The 16,926-nt window shown below is 39.2% G+C and overlaps 1 protein-coding gene across 1 annotated transcript in view; it reads right to left on the bottom strand.

Moving 5' to 3' along the window:
• LCA5 (lebercilin LCA5) overlaps positions 1–16,374 on the bottom strand; it is a 127,945-nt gene extending 111,571 nt beyond the window's left edge. The window contains exon 1 of the mRNA XM_044246834.1: positions 16,353–16,374. The gene's annotated coding sequence lies outside the window, so the exon portion shown is untranslated. The remainder of the gene's footprint in view (positions 1–16,352) is intronic.
• Between the last annotated feature and the right edge of the window lie 552 nt (positions 16,375–16,926).

The following is a 16,926-nucleotide window of genomic DNA, read 5'->3' as shown; positions in this document are numbered from 1 at the left end:
GAGCAAGGAGCCTGATGCGGGACTCAATCCCAGGACCCTGAGATCATGACCTGAGCTGAATGTAGACACTTAACCAACTGAGCCACCTAGGCATCCTTTATCAACTCCTTTTTTGAATCTTTTAAAATTTTCATCTTTAGAGTTGTATTCCATCCCTTCATTGTGTTTACCCATATATATATATATATATACACATATATATATTTTTTTCTTCCTTTAAATTTTTGGGAGGTAGTTTCTTCTAAGAGACCAGAATACACCCAAAACCAAGTGGGTGGCTCTGTTTTTATTCACCAGTCTAATATATATATATTTTTTTTTCATTTTTTATTGTTTTAATCTTTTCCCCTTTCTTCTCCCCTTGGTTTTTGGCTCTTTTCTGATTTGGATAACATATATTCAGTACCGATGGCTATGGACCTAATCAATATAGACATTGGTAATAGGTCAGAACTAGAATTTAGAATGATGATTATCAAGGTGCTAGCTGGGCTTGAAAAAGGCATGGGAGATATTAGAAAAATAATTTATGGAGAAATAAAATCCCTTTCTGGAGAAATAAAAGAACTAAAATCTAACCAAGCTGAAATCAAAAACATATTAATAAGGTGCAATCAAGAGTGGAGGATCTGACTGCTAGGATAAATAAGGCAGAAGAGAGAAATAGTGACATAGAAGAGTAAATGACAGAGAATAAAGATGCTGAGCAAAAGAGAGACAATGAGGGGGAAAATTCAAGAGATAAGTGATACCAGAAGATGAAACAATATTAGAATAACTAGGATCCCAGAAGAAAAAGAAAAAGAGAAGGGGGAAGAAGGTATACTGGAGCAAATTACAGTAGAGGATTTCCCTAATATGGCAAAGGGAACAAGCATCAAAATCCAGGAGGCACAGAGAGCCCCCTTCAAAATCAATACAAATAGGCCCACACCTCATCATCTAATAGTAAAACTTAGAAGTCTTAGTGACAAAGAGAAAATCCTGAAAGCAGCTCGGGAAAAGAAGTCTGTAACATACAATGATAGAAATATTAGATTTGCAGCAGACTTATCCACAGAGACCTGGAAGGCCAGAAAGGACTGGCATGATATATTCAGAGCACTAAATGAGAAAAATATGCAGCCAAGAATACTATATCCAGCTAGGCTGTCATTGAAAATAGAAGGAGAGATAAAAAGCTTCTAGGACAGGGCACCTGAGTGGCTCAGTGGGTTAAGCTGCTGCCTTCGGCTCAGGTCATGATCTCAGGGTCCTGGGATCGAGGCCCGCATCGGGCTCTCTGCTCGGCGGGGAGCCTGCTTCCTCCTCTCTCTCTGCTGCCTCTCTGCCTGCTTGTGATCTCTCTCTGTCAAATAAATAAATAAAATCTTTAAAAAAAAAAAAAAGCTTCTAGGACAAACAAAAATTAAAAGAATTTGCAAACACCAAACCCGCCCTACAGGAAATATTGAAAGTGGTCCTCTAAGCAAAGAGAGAACCTAAAAGTAATAGACCAGAAAGGAACAGACAATATACAGTAACAGTCACCTCACAGGCAATACAATGGTACTAAATTCATATCTTTCCATAGTTACCCTGAATGTAAATGGGCTAAATTCCCAATCAAAAGACATGAGGTATCAAAATGGATAAAAAAAACAAGACCCATTGTTATACTGTCTATAAAGACACCTCCAGATTTAAAGTGAAGGGATGGAAAACAATTTACCATGCTAATGGACATCAGAAGAAAGCTGGGGTGGCAATCCTTTTATCAGACAAATTAGATTTTAAGCCAAAGACTATAATAAGAGATGAGGAAGGACACTATATCATACTCAAAGGGTCTGTCCAACAAGAGGATCCAACAATCTTAAATATCTATGCTTCTAACATGGGAACAGCCAATTATATAAACCAATTAATAACAAAATCAAAGAAACACATTGACAATAGTACAATAATAGTAGGGGACTTAAAAACCCCCCTCACTGAAATGGACTGATCATCCAAGCAAAGGATCAACAAGGAAAGAAACGCTTTAAATGACACACTGTACCAGATGGACATCACAGATATATTCAGAACATCCCATCCCAAAGCAACAGAATACATATTCTTCTCCAGTGCACATGAAACATTCTCCAGAATAGATCACATCCTGGGTCACAAATCAGGTCTCAGCCAGTACCAAAAAACTGGGATCATTCCCTGCATATTTTCAGACCAGAATTCTCTGAAGCTAGAACTCAATCACAAGAGGAATGTTGGAAGGAACTCAAATACATGGAGGGTAAAGAACATCCTACTAAAGAATGAATGGGTCAACCAGGAAATTAAAGAAGAACTGAAAAAATTCATGAAAACACAACTGTTCAAAATTTGTGGGACACAGCAAAGGCAGTCCTGAGAAGAAAGTATATAGCAATACAGGATTTTCTCAAGGAACAAGAAAGGTCTCAAGTATACAACCTAGCCCTACACCTAAAGGAGCTGGAGAAAGAACAGCAAAGAAAGCCTAAACCCAGCAGAAGAAGAGAAATTGTTAATAAAGATCAAAGAAGAGAAATTATTAATAAAGATCAGAGCAGAAATCAATGAAATAGAAACTAAAAGAACAGTAGAACAAATCAATGAAACTAGGAGCTGGTTCTTTGAAAGAATTTATAAGATTGATAAGTCCCTGGCCAGACTTATCCAAAGAAAGGAGACAGAACCCAAATTAATAAAATTGTGACTGAAAGAGGAGAAATCACAACCAACACCAAAGAAATACAAATAATTATAAGAACATATTATGAGCAACTGTACACCAGCAAATTTGAAAATATGGAAAAAATGGATGCATTCCTAGAGACATATAAACTACCAAAGCTGAACTGGAAAGAAATAGAAAACCTGAACAGATCCATAACCAGTAAGGAAATTGATGCAGTCATCAAAAATCTCTCAAAACAAGAGCCCAAGGCCAGGTGGCTTCCCAGAGGAATTCTACCAAACATTTAAAGAAGAATTAATACCTACTCTTCTGAAACTGTTCCCAAAAATAGAAATGGAAGGAAAACTTACAAACTCTTTTTTTTTTAAGATTTTATTTATTTATTTGACAGACAGAGATCACAAGGAGGCAGAGGGGCAGGGCGGGGTGGGGGGAAGAAGGCTTCCTGCTGAGCAGAGAGCCTGATGCGGGACTCAATCCCAGGACTCTGAGATCATGACCTGAGCTTAAGGCAGAGGCTTAACCCACTAAGCCACCCAGGTGCCCTTCCAAACTCATTTTAAGAGGCCAGCATCACTTTGATTCCAAAGCCAGAAAAAGACCCTATCAAAAAGGAGAATTACAAACCAATATCCTTGATGAACATGGATGCAAAAATTCTCACCAAAATACTAGCAATAGTACATTAAAAGGATTATTCACCATGACCAAGTGGGATTTATTCCTGGGCTGCAAGGTTGGCTCAACATCCACAAATCAATCCGTGTGATACAATACATTAATAAAAGAAAGAACAAGCACTATATGAGTCTCTCAGTAGATGCTGAAAAAGCATTTGACAAATACAGCATCCTTTCTTGATCAAAACTCTTTAAAGTATAGGGATCAAGGGTATATACCTCAATACCATCAAAGCCATCTATGAAAAACCCACAGCGAATATCATTCTCAAGGGGGCAAAACTGAGTGCTTTTCCCTTAAGGTCAGGAATATGGCAGGGATGTCCACTATCACCACTGCTATTCAACATAGTACTAAAAGTCCTAGCCTCAGCAATCAGACAACAAAAAGAAATAAAAAGCATCGAAAACGGCAAAGAAGTCAAACTATCACTCTTCGCAGATGATATGATACTTTATGTGGAAAACCCAAAAGACTCCACTCCAAAAACTTCTAGAACTCATATAGGAATTCAGTAAAGTGTCAGGATATAAAATCAATGCACAGAAATCGGTCGCACTTCTATACATTAACAGCAAGATAGAAGAAAGAGAAATTAAGGAGTTGATCCCATTTACAATTGCTCCCAAAACCATAAGATACCTAGAAATAAACCTAACCAAAGAGGCAAAGAATCTGTACTCAGAAAACTTTATAGTTTTCTATAAAGAGTACTTTATAGTACTCTTTTCTTCACATATATATTTTTTATTTTTTATAAACATATAATATATTATTAGCCCCAGGGGCAGAGGTCTGTGAATCGCCAGGTTTACACACTTCACAGCACTCACCATACCACATGCCCTCCCCAATGTCCAAATAAAGTACTCTTGAAAGAAATTGAGGAAGACACAAAGAAATGGAACAATGTTCCATGCTCATGGATTGGAAGAACAAATATTGTGAAAATGTCTATGCTACCTAAAGCAATCTACACATTTAATGCAATCTCTATCAAAATTGCATCCATTTTTTTCAAAGAAATAGGAACAAATAATCCTAAAATTTATATGGTACTAGAAAAGACCTGAAAAGTCAGAGGAATGTTGAAAAAGAAAGCCAAAGTTGGTGATATCACAATTCCAGACTTCAAGCTCTATTACAAAGCTGTAATCATTAAGACAGTACAGTAATGGCACAAAAACAGACACATAGATCAATGGAACAGAATAGAGAGCCCAGAAATAGACCTTCAACTCTATGGTCAACTAATCTTCGGCAAAGCGGGAAAGAATGCCCAATGGAAAAAAGACTGTCTCTTCAACAAATGGTGTCGGGAAAATTGGATAGCCACATGCAGAAGAATGAAACTGGACCATTTCCTTATACCACACACAAAAATGGACTCAAAATGGATGAAAGACCTCAATGTGAGAAAAGAATGCATGCATCAAAATCCTTGAGGAAAACACAAGCAGCAACTTCTTCAATCTCAGCCGCAGCAACTTCTTCCTAGAAACATCACCAAAGGCAAGGGAAGCAAGGGCAAAAATGAACTATTGGGACTTCATCAAGATCAAAAGCTTCTGCACAGCAAAGGAAACAGTCAACAAAACCAGAAGAAAACTGACAGAATGGGAGAAGATAAAAGCTTCTGCACAGCAAAGGAAACAGTCAACAAAACCAGAAGAAAACTGACAGAATGGGAGAAGATATTCACAAACGACATATCAGATAAATGGCTAGTATCCAAAATCTATAAAGAACTTACCAAACTCAATACCCAAAAAACAAATAATCCAATCAAGAAATGGGAAGAAGATATGAACTGACATTTCTGCAAAGAAGGCATCTAGATGGCCAACAGACACATGAAAAAGTGCTCCAACTGTACTATTAGGTATTTACCCAAAGGATATAAAAATAGTGATTCAGTGGGGCACATGGAACCCAATGTTTATAGCAACATTAAGTATGAAAGACTAACTATTGAAAGAGCCCCAACATCCATCAGGTAATGAATGTATAAGGAAGATGTGGTATACTAGTACAATGAAATATTATCCTGCCATCTAAAAGAATAAATGAAATCTTGCTGTTTGCAAGATAGAATTAGAAAGTACTATGCTAACTGAAATAAGTCAGTCAATGAAAAATACCATATGATTTCACTCATATGTGGAATTAAGAAACAAAGCAGATGAACTAGGGGAAGGGAAAAAAAGAGGGAGGCAAACCATGAGGGACTCAACTGTAGAGAACACACCGAAGATTTCTGGAGAGGAGGTGGGCAGAGGATGGGCTAAATGGGTGATGGATATTAAGGAGGGACTGTTGTGATGAGCATTGAGTGTTCTATGTAAGGGATGAATTATGTCCTGAAACCAATATTACACTACATGTCAACCACCTAGAAATTAAATAAAAACTTTTATTTAAAAAAAAAAGTGCTCCACATCACTTGGCATCAGGGAAATACAAATCAAAACCACAATGAGATACCACCTCACACCGGTCAGAATGGCTAAAATTAACAAATCAGGAAATGATAGATGTTGGAGAGGATGCGGAGAAAGGGGAACACTCCTACACTGTTGGTGGGAATGCAAGCTGCACTCTGAAAAGCAGCATGGAGTTTCCTCAGAAAGCTGAAAATAGAACTACCCTACAACCCAGCAATTGCACTACTGGGTATTTACCCTAAAGATACAAATGTAGTGATCCGAAGGGGCACATGCACCCAAATGTTTATAGCAGCAATGTCCCCAATAGCCAAACTATGAAAAGAACCTAGATGTCCATCAACAGATGAATGGATAATGAAGATGTTGTATATATATACAATGGAATACTATGCAGCCATCAAAAGAAAAGAAATCTTGCCATTAGCAATAATGTGGATGGAACTAGAGGATATTATGCTGAGCAAAATAAGTCAAGCAGAGAAAGACAATTATCACATGATCTCTCTGATATAAGGAATTTGAGAGGCAGGGTGGGGGATTGTGGGCGGTAGGGAAGGGAAAAATGAAACAAAATGGAATCAGGAGGGAGACAAACCTTAAGAGACTCATTCTCACAAAACAAACAGGATTGCTGGCAGTATGGCGGGGTAGGGATAGGGTGGTTGGGTTTGGACACTGGGGAGGGTATGTGCTATGGTGAGTACTATGAAATGTACAAGCCTGATGATTCACAGACCTGCACCCCTGGGGTAAATAATACATTATATGTCAATAAAATTTTTTTTAAAAAGACTAACTTAAGAGAAGTACAAAACTTATACTCTGAAAATTATAACATATTGTTGAAAGAAAATTAAAGAAGACCTAAAATAAATGGAAAGACATTCAGTGTTCACAGATCGAATGACTTAGTACTGTAAAGATGGCAATAGTTTCCAAACTGATCTACACAAATAATGCAATCCCTATTAAAATCAAAGCTAGCTTCCTTGCAAAAATCAACAAGATGAACCTAAAATTCACCTGGAAACTCCAGGAATCCAGAATAGCCAAAACAATCTTAAAAAAGAACAGACTTGAAAGGTTTATATTTCTCAAATACAAGTTTACTATGGTACTGCAGTAATCAAGAAAATGTGGTACTGGCATAAGAAAAGACATAGAGATCATTAGAATAGAATCGAATTTATTTCTAACCCTCACATTTAGGGTCATCTGATTTTCAACAAGACAATTAAGTGGGGGAAAGAAAAGTCTTTTCAAGAAATGGTGCCAGGACAAGTGGATAGTCAAATGCAAAACTATGAAGTTAGACCCATACCTTCCACCATTTACAAAATTTAACTCAAAGTGGATCAATCTAAATGTGAGATCTAAACTCTAAAAGTAAACACAGAAATTGAAATCTTTATGACCTTGAACTAGTCAATCAAATGGTTTTAGATATGATACCAAAAGCAAAAGAAACAACTAGAAAAACATGATAAAATGGACATCATTAAAATTGAAAAGTTTTGTGTTTCAAGAGACACCATGAAGAAAGTGAAAAGACAAAAGTCGTTGTTGAAAAGACAACAACTAAAATTGGTTGAAGATTTTTGCTATTTTTCTATCTGATAATGGACTTATTTATGAAACATGTAATGACCTCTTACTACTCGATAACAAAAAGACTGCTAAACCAATTTTTAAAATAGGCAAATGGTCTGAATAAACATTTCTCCAAAGAAGATGCATACACAAATGGTCTGAGAGCAAATAAATAGATGTTCAACATTACTAGTTGTCAGGGAAATGTTGATCAACACCAAACTGAGATACCACTTGGCATCTACTGGGATGACTATAATCAAAAGATAGATAATATATTGGTGAAGATATGGGGTAATTGGAACCCTCATACACTACTGGTGGGAATGCAAAATGGTGCAGCGAGTATGGAACTGCAGCCACTAGCATTTACTCAAAGGGTTAGACATAAAGTTAACCATATGATCCATCAATTCCACTCCTGGGTGTATGTGCCAAGAGAAATGCAAATATATATCCACATAAAATGTGTAAACAATGTTCAAAAATGGAAACAACTCATATGTTGTATTTCTATACAACATTCAATGGGTGAATGGATAAATAAAATGTATATGGCTACAATGGACTAATAATATTTGGCAATAAAAAGGAATGAAATACTGATAATGGTACACACTACGATGTGGATGAAAGTTAAAATCTTTACGCTAAGTGGAGGAAGTTACTCACAAAGAATCAGATGCTATATAATTTCACTTAATAGGAAATGTCCAGAGTAGGTAAATCAACAGAGGCAAAACACTGCCTCTATTGATGGGTTTGGGTGGGGGAAATAGGAAATGGTTGTTAGTGGACACAGAATTTCTTTATGCCATGATGAAAAGGTTCTAAAACTGCTTGCAGTGATGGTTGTACAACTCTGTATATGAACTAAAAAGTTTTGAATGTACACTTTGAGTGAATTGTAAGGTATGTGAATTACCTGTCAATGATGTTGTTAAGAAGATTAAAAAGTGCTCGATCTCATTCAGTATCAGATATATCCAAATTAAAACCACAGTGATCCATTATTCTATTTAAAACAAGTTTGGAACGTGTCAAGCGTTAGCATGGCCAGAGAACAGTGAGGACTGCCATTTGCTGCTTACAAGGGTGTGAACTAGAAGCACCACTTTGGAAAATGCTTTGGCAATAACATGTACACACCCTATGACATAGCAAATCCATTCTTTTCACACAAACATTGGGAGACCTGAGCAATAATGTTCATAGCAGCTTCTGTTGTGAGAACAAAAGACTGGTACAACCCAGACACACAACTCTGGGATGGATTCAGTTGGCCGGGACCCAGCAGGCTCTAGATCAGTGGGCCCACAGAAATCACTAAGAATGGGGGAGAAGATACTCTGTAAATGTCATTTGGGTGCTATTACAAAGGGTGAATAGCCAAAAACAACAATCACCCTCACAAAGCAAATACTCTTTACACACCAGGATTTGTTTGTTTGTTTGTTTTCCTTTTACAATTGGTTCAGAACCCACAGGGGATATGGGTGCGATTACCACACTCCCTGAAACTCCTGAAAAGCAATGCACCTTATTGTTAGCCCAGTGTGAGTGTGGAATCTTAGAAAGAAACAAAATGAGGGTCGAGAAAATGGGGGGTGGGCAACTAAATGTTTTCCAAGGTCCAAGATGGGACTTTGGGGTGACAGACCCTGTCTCTAGTTCTGAATAGAGGAAAAGTAACAGGCAGAAGGCAAATTACTCTCCATTTGTCCCCTGGCCTAGAGAATCAGGAACAGGGACAGAGGAATCCAGTGACCCTCCATTCCTGAGCTGACTCAAAAGCTGCGTTACCCACATTAACCATTCCTCCACTCTCCACCCACTCACGGGGGGCCAGGGAGAAAATCAAACTGATGCTCCTTGTTTCCCTTCCTACCCCCTCACGCACAAAGGTAGATACTTATTGCTGGGCAAAAGTACTTCTTTCTTTCATCTGAAGTGGGTTCTCCGCTTCTCTTGCCACTAATCATTTCCTTTCTGAGTGTGACATTTTCCCATACTTGTCCTTTCTGTTAATAAATCCTCACTAATCATCTATTTTCTAAGCATGACATTTTCCCACATTGTCCTTTCTATTAATAAATCCTCACTTGTCGTACCATCATCCCAGGTGACACTGATGTCATTGCTTTGCTCCCTCACCACAGCTTCCTTTTCTGGCTACAGATTCTTAAAAGCATCTCAGGAGTCCCTCCTCAGGTTCCCTCTCCTCCCCCTCCACCATCGGTAAGCTAATCTCAGTGTCAGCTGAAGGATTTCGTGCCCGGAATCTGCAAACCAGGGTCATCTGTCAACTCCATTTACTGAAGGTGGTAAAACCTGTGCATTATGATTTTTAGACAGGTTTTGTTTCTGTAGAAATAGGCAGCAGGGAATCTTACAGGCCCCAGAGGGAGAGTTTTAAGTGGATCTGCAAGGACTTATACGTATCAGCACATTTTTTATGTCTATACATACAATATATATAAATACAATATATATAAATAATGCAGCAATGTTTCAGCAATTCAAGTGGATTTTACCTTTTAAAAGTTCAGCTATTTTGCTGATAAATATGACAAGATTCACATATAATGTTTGCTTGTTTTCACCTAATACCTAATACCATAACTAAAGAGTAAAAAGGCCTTTTCAATTATTTATTTAAAATGTCTTTAGTTAGGAGCACCTGGGTGGCTCAGTCGGTTAAGCCTTCGACTGTTGATTTTTTTTTTTTTAAGATTTTATTTATTTAATTGACAGATAGGATCACAAGTAGTCAGAGAGGCAGGCAGAGAGAGAGAGAAGGGAAAGCAGACTCCCCGCTGAGCAGAGAGCCCGATGCGGGGCTCAATCCTAGGACTCTGGGATCATGACCTGAGCTGAAGGCAGAGGCTTTAACGCACTGAGCCACCCAGGTGCCCCTCGACTGTTGATTTTGACTAACTGTCATTAGATTGAGCCCTATGTTGGGCTCTGTGCTATGCAGAGTCTGCTTGAAATTCTCTTTCTACCTATCCCTCTGCCTCTTCTCCCCTCTAAAATAAACAAATCTTTAAAAAATATATAAAGTTTTGTTGGTTATTGTCCATGTCATTATTTAACAGAGTTAACCATTCATAGTACACATCATTCTCTCTAGGAGATTCTTGGAAAATCCTTTTACTATGAAGTATATTACATTTACTGTATCTATTATTATTATATGATTCTTGCTTTCAAGAAGTATTTGAGGGGATGCCTGGGTGTCTCAGTTGGCTGAGTGTCTGCCTTTGGCTTGGCTCATGGTCCCAGGGCCCTGGGATTGAGCCCTGCAATGGGGCTCCTTGCCGAGCAGGGAGTCTGCTTCTCCCTCCGCATTTCCCTCCTGGTTTGTGCTCTCTCTCTCTCAAATAAATAATTTTTTTTTTTTGAAGGAAGCATTTGAGGTGACTCATAATAAAAAAAACTTTAAAATAATAAATCTATAATAGTAGAAAATAAATGCCATGCAAAAGAAAGAAACAAAATATGCTTAGCTCATTAGCAAATAAAAATATGATTGAACATTAACCTGGGCTTTCTAGCAGCCAAAGTAAAGGGGAAAACAGAAAATATACCAGCTCTTCAAATATGACAAACGGGTTTGGATTTGTTCTGCAACCAGATCTAAAAGGTATATCCAAAAGGAAGCACTGATTCCTTCATTCATTTGAAAATGATTTACTTAATACTTCCAAGGAACCAAATCCTAAATAACATACTGGGAATACAAAGTTAAACATTTCAAAAATGGTCTCTGATCTATAGAGTTTAGAGTCTATTGTGAAGGACAATAAACAACTAATCCAGAAAATAAATATAAATCAGAATCGAAGTGTACAGGAACTAGGAAAATAACAAAAGTTCAGGAAAGCCTTCCTGAGGGGGATGGGTGTTTAAAAAACAAAAAGAGAGGAGATGTAATTTCTGCCCAGAGATGTTTCAGGGAAGTTCAGAACCCTGAAATAATCCTACAGATTTGATTTTTGAGGTGTAGTATTTGCCTAAACTCCAAGGATTAAAAACACCCTTATTATGCTAACTTGTGGCCATATCATTGCATTCCCTTCCTTTTTTTTTTAAGCAGATTTTTAAAAAGATTTTATTTATTTATTTGACAGAGAGAGAGACAGTGAGAGAGCAAACAGAAGGAGGGAGAGAGGAAGAAGGAGAAGCAGGCTTCTTACCAAGCAGGGAGCCAGGTGGAATGGGACCCGGCTCAGGACCTGAGCTGATGAAGGCAGTCACTTAAAGACTGAACCACCCAGGGGCCCCTGCATTCCCCTCCATATCTCCTATTCAAGTAAAAAAGAGACAAATAAGAAATGTAGTTTATGATAGAAACATTGTAATTCAAACTCATATCTGAGGTTCAATAATTTAGTGATTGAATAAACAGGAGGAAGGTCTATGAAACTGTTTTGTTCTTTTTCAGTTTGCCAAAAGTGAGTGGTCAGAGGAAAGTGCAAGGAAAGAGGGGGAAAGGAGGAAGGAATGTGGAGAGGGGGAGAAAAGGAGAAAGAGTAGAGGAAGTGAGCGTAAATGTAAGAGAGAGCCTCTGCTTTAAAAGGAATATGATGTTGAAAAAGGCTGACAGGCAGAAAACAAGCCAAAGTGTTGTTGCTATGGTTACTGGACCATCTGTGTTCTTGCCTACCATACACCAAAGGGTTATATAACCTTGTAGCCAGCTAAATATTAAAATGGACCTGACAGTGACATGAGTTATTTTTGTCATTTTTTAAGAGGGTGATTCTAAATCAAACTGCAACATTACACAACTGCTCTTCATGTCTACTCCCATGTGAAGCGCTCTAGAATGCTAGTAAAATTCCCCTTGAGGGCAACAAGAAATATCTGAAGTATTGCAATGGCTCTGATTTTCAACCCTTCAGAGACCATTGTTCCTATTAATTTTTTCGTTTAAAGTAGGCTCCGCGTGGAGCCCAGTGCCCAGCTTGAACGCACAACCCTGAGATCAAGACCTGAGCTGAGATCAGGAATCAGACATTTAACCAACAGAGCCACCCAGGCGCCCCTTATTAAATTTATAATTGGGCAATGTCTCAGCAATTGATATATTCATATGTTTTCAATTGCAATTGATTTAAAATTAGACCGGAAGTAGACTAAAACACAAGAACTATCCTCTACAAGGAAATGAGACTCTCCATTGACCAAAGCTCGAATTTTCCTCAAATGTGGGGCATGCGAAGAATATATTCTCCCCAGGAGAGAGAGAAATGAATATTCTAAATCCATCTCTCACTAGAAATAGAGCTTTCTTGTGCAAGTTCAAGGGAACTGTGGTGAGAATTCTATCACAACCGGTAGAAAAACCAGCCCTGAGCCATCCCACCTACCCATGGCCCACAGCATGATTTATAAGAAATGCCAGCCACACAGAAGCTACTTTTAGCCCTAACAAGCTTGCATTGAGCAGGTGTTGGATTTTACCGCTGTCATCACCCGCTACATCCCCAAATTGCTTTCCCCTCCATACCTCTCATTTAAGTAAAGGAGAGACAAGTAAGAAATGCAGATTTATGCTGGAAGCACCGTAACTCAGACTTGTATTGAAGGTTTTAATAAGTTTGAATAAGAGGTGGAGACATCTCTAAAGAAGGCCAGTCACTGCTAAGCGTGTATTTCCGGCCCTTAGTTCTTCCCCGCGGGTATCTTGCAGGCTCCTCAAAATCCACATGTCCAAAGATTAATTTAGCTTTTCCACTTGCCTATCCCAGTTAATATCCAAGCTAGAAAGTTCAAAGCCACCTTCAGTCTTCCCACCTCCAACCACATTAGCCATGGGGATTAGGTGACTTAGTTCACTAACCGTGTCCGAGCCCGGGTTTTCCTCAACTGCCAGATGGATTCCTTTCTTCTCAAATTAGTGATGATCGTTAAATGAGAAAGTGTGTGGAGAATGCTCAGAACAGTGTCTGGTATAGTAAATATTCAGGAAATGATGGTGACTCCATGATTATCTCTCACCAGAGGACTGCGAGGGCTCCTCATCCATCTTTCCGAGGGCAGTCAGCAACTTCCCACTTTTTCCATGCTCACCTCTGCCTCCTTTAGGTTCCCCATGGTGCACTACATATAATCATTTGTCTGTGGCAGTTTTCCTGTCTTTGTGTCATCATTGGGTGTTGGGTGTGTGGAGAGCAGAAACTTGCCTTTTGGTTCACAAGTTTTCAGTTGGAGAGAAGCACGTCTGACAGCTGCCCATGAGGGAGCTCACCCTTCTGCATTTGAACCTGATGGAGATGACTAAATCCCAAACTTGAAGCAGGAGCCATCATGGTTTGAGCCATGGGGGTGGTGGTGATTAGCTCATTGATTTAGTCAGGTGGAGTATAGTAAAGGGTTTTGCAGAAATGGCTTGCCTCCATATGTCCCATCCCACAAGCTTGTTGTAACGTGGCTTTGCCACTTGAATCGGGGCTGGTTTTATGACTGGTTTTGACCAATAAAATGTGACAGAGTTGACGCAAGTCTTATAGCTTCTATTTAAAAGGTTTTCTAACTCTCTCCTCACACTCTGGGGATGCTCCCTCTGAGAACTCTGCCGTGACACCACTGTGCTGTTAAGAAAGCTCAGGGTGGTTCTATGGGAAGCCTGCATGATGTAAGACCAATGTGCCATGGCCAACAGCCCCTCTCTGAGTCCCCCCCACCGCCACCCCCGAGCCCAACTGCCACATGGGTTCAGCCCCAGAAAAGATGCCAGGAGAGATCAGCCGAACAGTCAGGCAAGTGACCCACAGAATTTTGAGAGAAAAATAAGTTGTTGAACTATACTAATCATACAATGAATACCTTCATAATCTTGTTCCAATCTCCTATTACAGTTTAATTTCCCATTCTCTGCCCTTAAAGTAGCATGAGGAATTCTTCAGACAAGTATGACAATCGTAACTTTCTTCACAAACCACCTTGAATGTTCGATGTTGTGGTATAAAGCTACAATATTCAGTCAATTTTAAGATGCGGGAAATTAGTTCAATGAGTACCTCAGTTCAAATGTTAGTACGAATATGAAACGTGTGGCACAGGAATTCGAGCAGCTGAACAAACATTGTTATTATCTAGCAACTGCCGGTGCAGCCAAAATGCAAGTTTTGTGAAGAAAACTTGGAAGATGTGTGGTTATTACAGTCAGTTTGTTTAAACACATTCAAAAAGAGAAATCATTCCTGCTGAGCAAATCAGGAAATGAAAACAGTGTCTGAAAGCATTATAGTAGAGTTGGTCACTTGGAAGTAAATTTCATCTGGAAATAGAATCGTGGTGGAAAATTTTTGCTATGGTTAATTCTCCTGGATATTAGATTACCGCCTTAATCATATTAATCCCCAAAGGAACAAGCCAGAGGCTGCTCATTTAAAAGAAGCAGTAAGGTAATGAAACTTTAGAGTGCCATTAGATTAGTCTTCCAAACCTAACTTTGCAAATTGGGAAACTGAGGCTGAGGGCTAGAAAGGGCCTTTCCAGCGGTGAGAGATGGTTGGGTAGAGCAGCTGGCTGCGGGAAGCTCACAAACCCACCTGGCATCCTAGTGATCCCAGGTGGGGATTGCAAAGCGTCCTTTCTCCTGAAGGAAAAGAGTCTGTTTATGTCACGGGGTCAGCTTGAAGTCTCAGGACGATCTATACACAGAATGTTTCAGTGTTAGGTGGTGGGGCTGCTATTTTGTTTTTTCCAACTCCTTCTAGTCATATACACATCTACAGCTATATTTGTATTAATAGGTCTCTGAAAACTTTTGTTCATGCCCGGCATTAGCTACCCTTGCTGGAAGAGTTCAGAAGTTTCCGCTCTCACGATTCTGGTTACACCGCATTATACATGCATACAACTACAGAGCGTAGTTACAACAAACCGACACTGGCAGGTCACAGAAAAACCCTCTGACCCTTAGTACCTGGCTGGCTGGCAGACCCTTCAGAAGCCATTTGCTTTTTGTTTAAAATGTCACAGGTTACCTTGTCAAGGAAATTGGATATTTGGCTTTTTAGAAATCAGAAACCCACCTTCCTCCTTCTTTTTACTAAATACCGTATTTTTGTTGTTGTTGTTGTTTAGAACTAGAATAATTTCCTTATTCAGATGAGTTTATATAAATTAACAATTTTTGTCATTTATTTGTGCAATTAAATCTGAAAGTTCTGCCAGTTGTACACGTCGTATGAGTAACGCCACTGTTACATACAACCACATTTTTCTTTTTCTTAATTTTTTTTTTAAAAGAAAACTATTTTGGTTTTGGATGTTCATTATTTTCAGAACTCCACTTCGGGCTCCAGTTTTGAGATAGACATAAGTATTTTTTTTTTCTAGTTGTTTAAAAGGAAAACACACTTGGCTTCTTTATCAGAGTAGAGGAGATACCCCTCTACGGTACATTTTTAGAATACTTGAGACATTTAAAAGGGACTTCATGGCTGGCTTTACTACCAGAACCATCCATCTTTTCCCCTAGCACTCTTTTTTTAGAACGTAAATAACGTCATTTCACAACATACTCATACACACACAGGCCTTGATTGCTCCCAGTCTCAGTGTGATCTCTGTTGATGTTGTTTGGTTTAGCTGGTCTGAAAATTTTCTGCAGTGTGGAGCTTCCTACCCCAGCTGGTTCCCTGTAGCTTCCAAACCACAACAGGGGAACTCTAGCCTTGCAAGAGAGCATGCATAAGTGAGAAAGCCCACAGTCTGGCGGACAAATCCAGAGATGGAGAGCAGAGCACTGGAATATGAGGCTCAGAATGCACAGCTGGAAAAAAACAAAAAAGCACCTGCTAGCCTCCCAGTGTACCTGGCAGAAGGAAGAATTCCTGCCTCTTCTTATCTCTTCTTATCTTCATTATCATCATTTCCCTCCCTTCTTTAAATCCACAGTCCCGTTGAGTACTTACCCCACAGATCTACAGCCTTCCTGGATATTCCAGCCTTTCCTGAGTTCTTCCCTTTGAGGCTGGGAGGTGCTTCTCTACTGCTTGGTCCTCCCCTACTGGTCCAGTCGGATTCAGCCCAGATGCACAGCAACCGTGGGTGTTTCATCAATCACAAGAGAAGTAACGTGGGACTGGATGAGGGCTCCCATGGCCTCCTAGGAGGACAGTCACCAACATCACCTGGATCAAGGTGTATCAGACTCATCCCTTCAGTACCTCCTAATCTTTTAGTCTCCAGATTCTCATCTGATTTTTCACGTATGACAGGCTTATTCTCCCTAGTCTAGACTCAGTGTTAGGTTCCAGTAGATAGGAAATATGTTTAACCTATTTTGTTGCCCGAAGGTCTTGGCACATAGTAACTGCTTGAGAAGCTCTGACTTAAGAGGATTCAGAACCTCCTCTAAAAAGATTACAATTCAAGCCGAGGACACTAATGTAGTAACACGGGGGCACTATGACAATGGTTTTGTAAAGATTCCAAGAGTGTCTCAGCATATCTGAGCATATACAGTGGGAAAATTCTGTCCATGAC

This window comes from Neovison vison, chromosome 1, assembly GCF_020171115.1.
Source record: "Neovison vison isolate M4711 chromosome 1, ASM_NN_V1, whole genome shotgun sequence".
In the NCBI taxonomy this organism is placed as follows: Eukaryota; Metazoa; Chordata; class Mammalia; order Carnivora; family Mustelidae; genus Neogale; species Neogale vison.
This window is presented reverse-complemented; position numbering and strand designations above follow the sequence as displayed.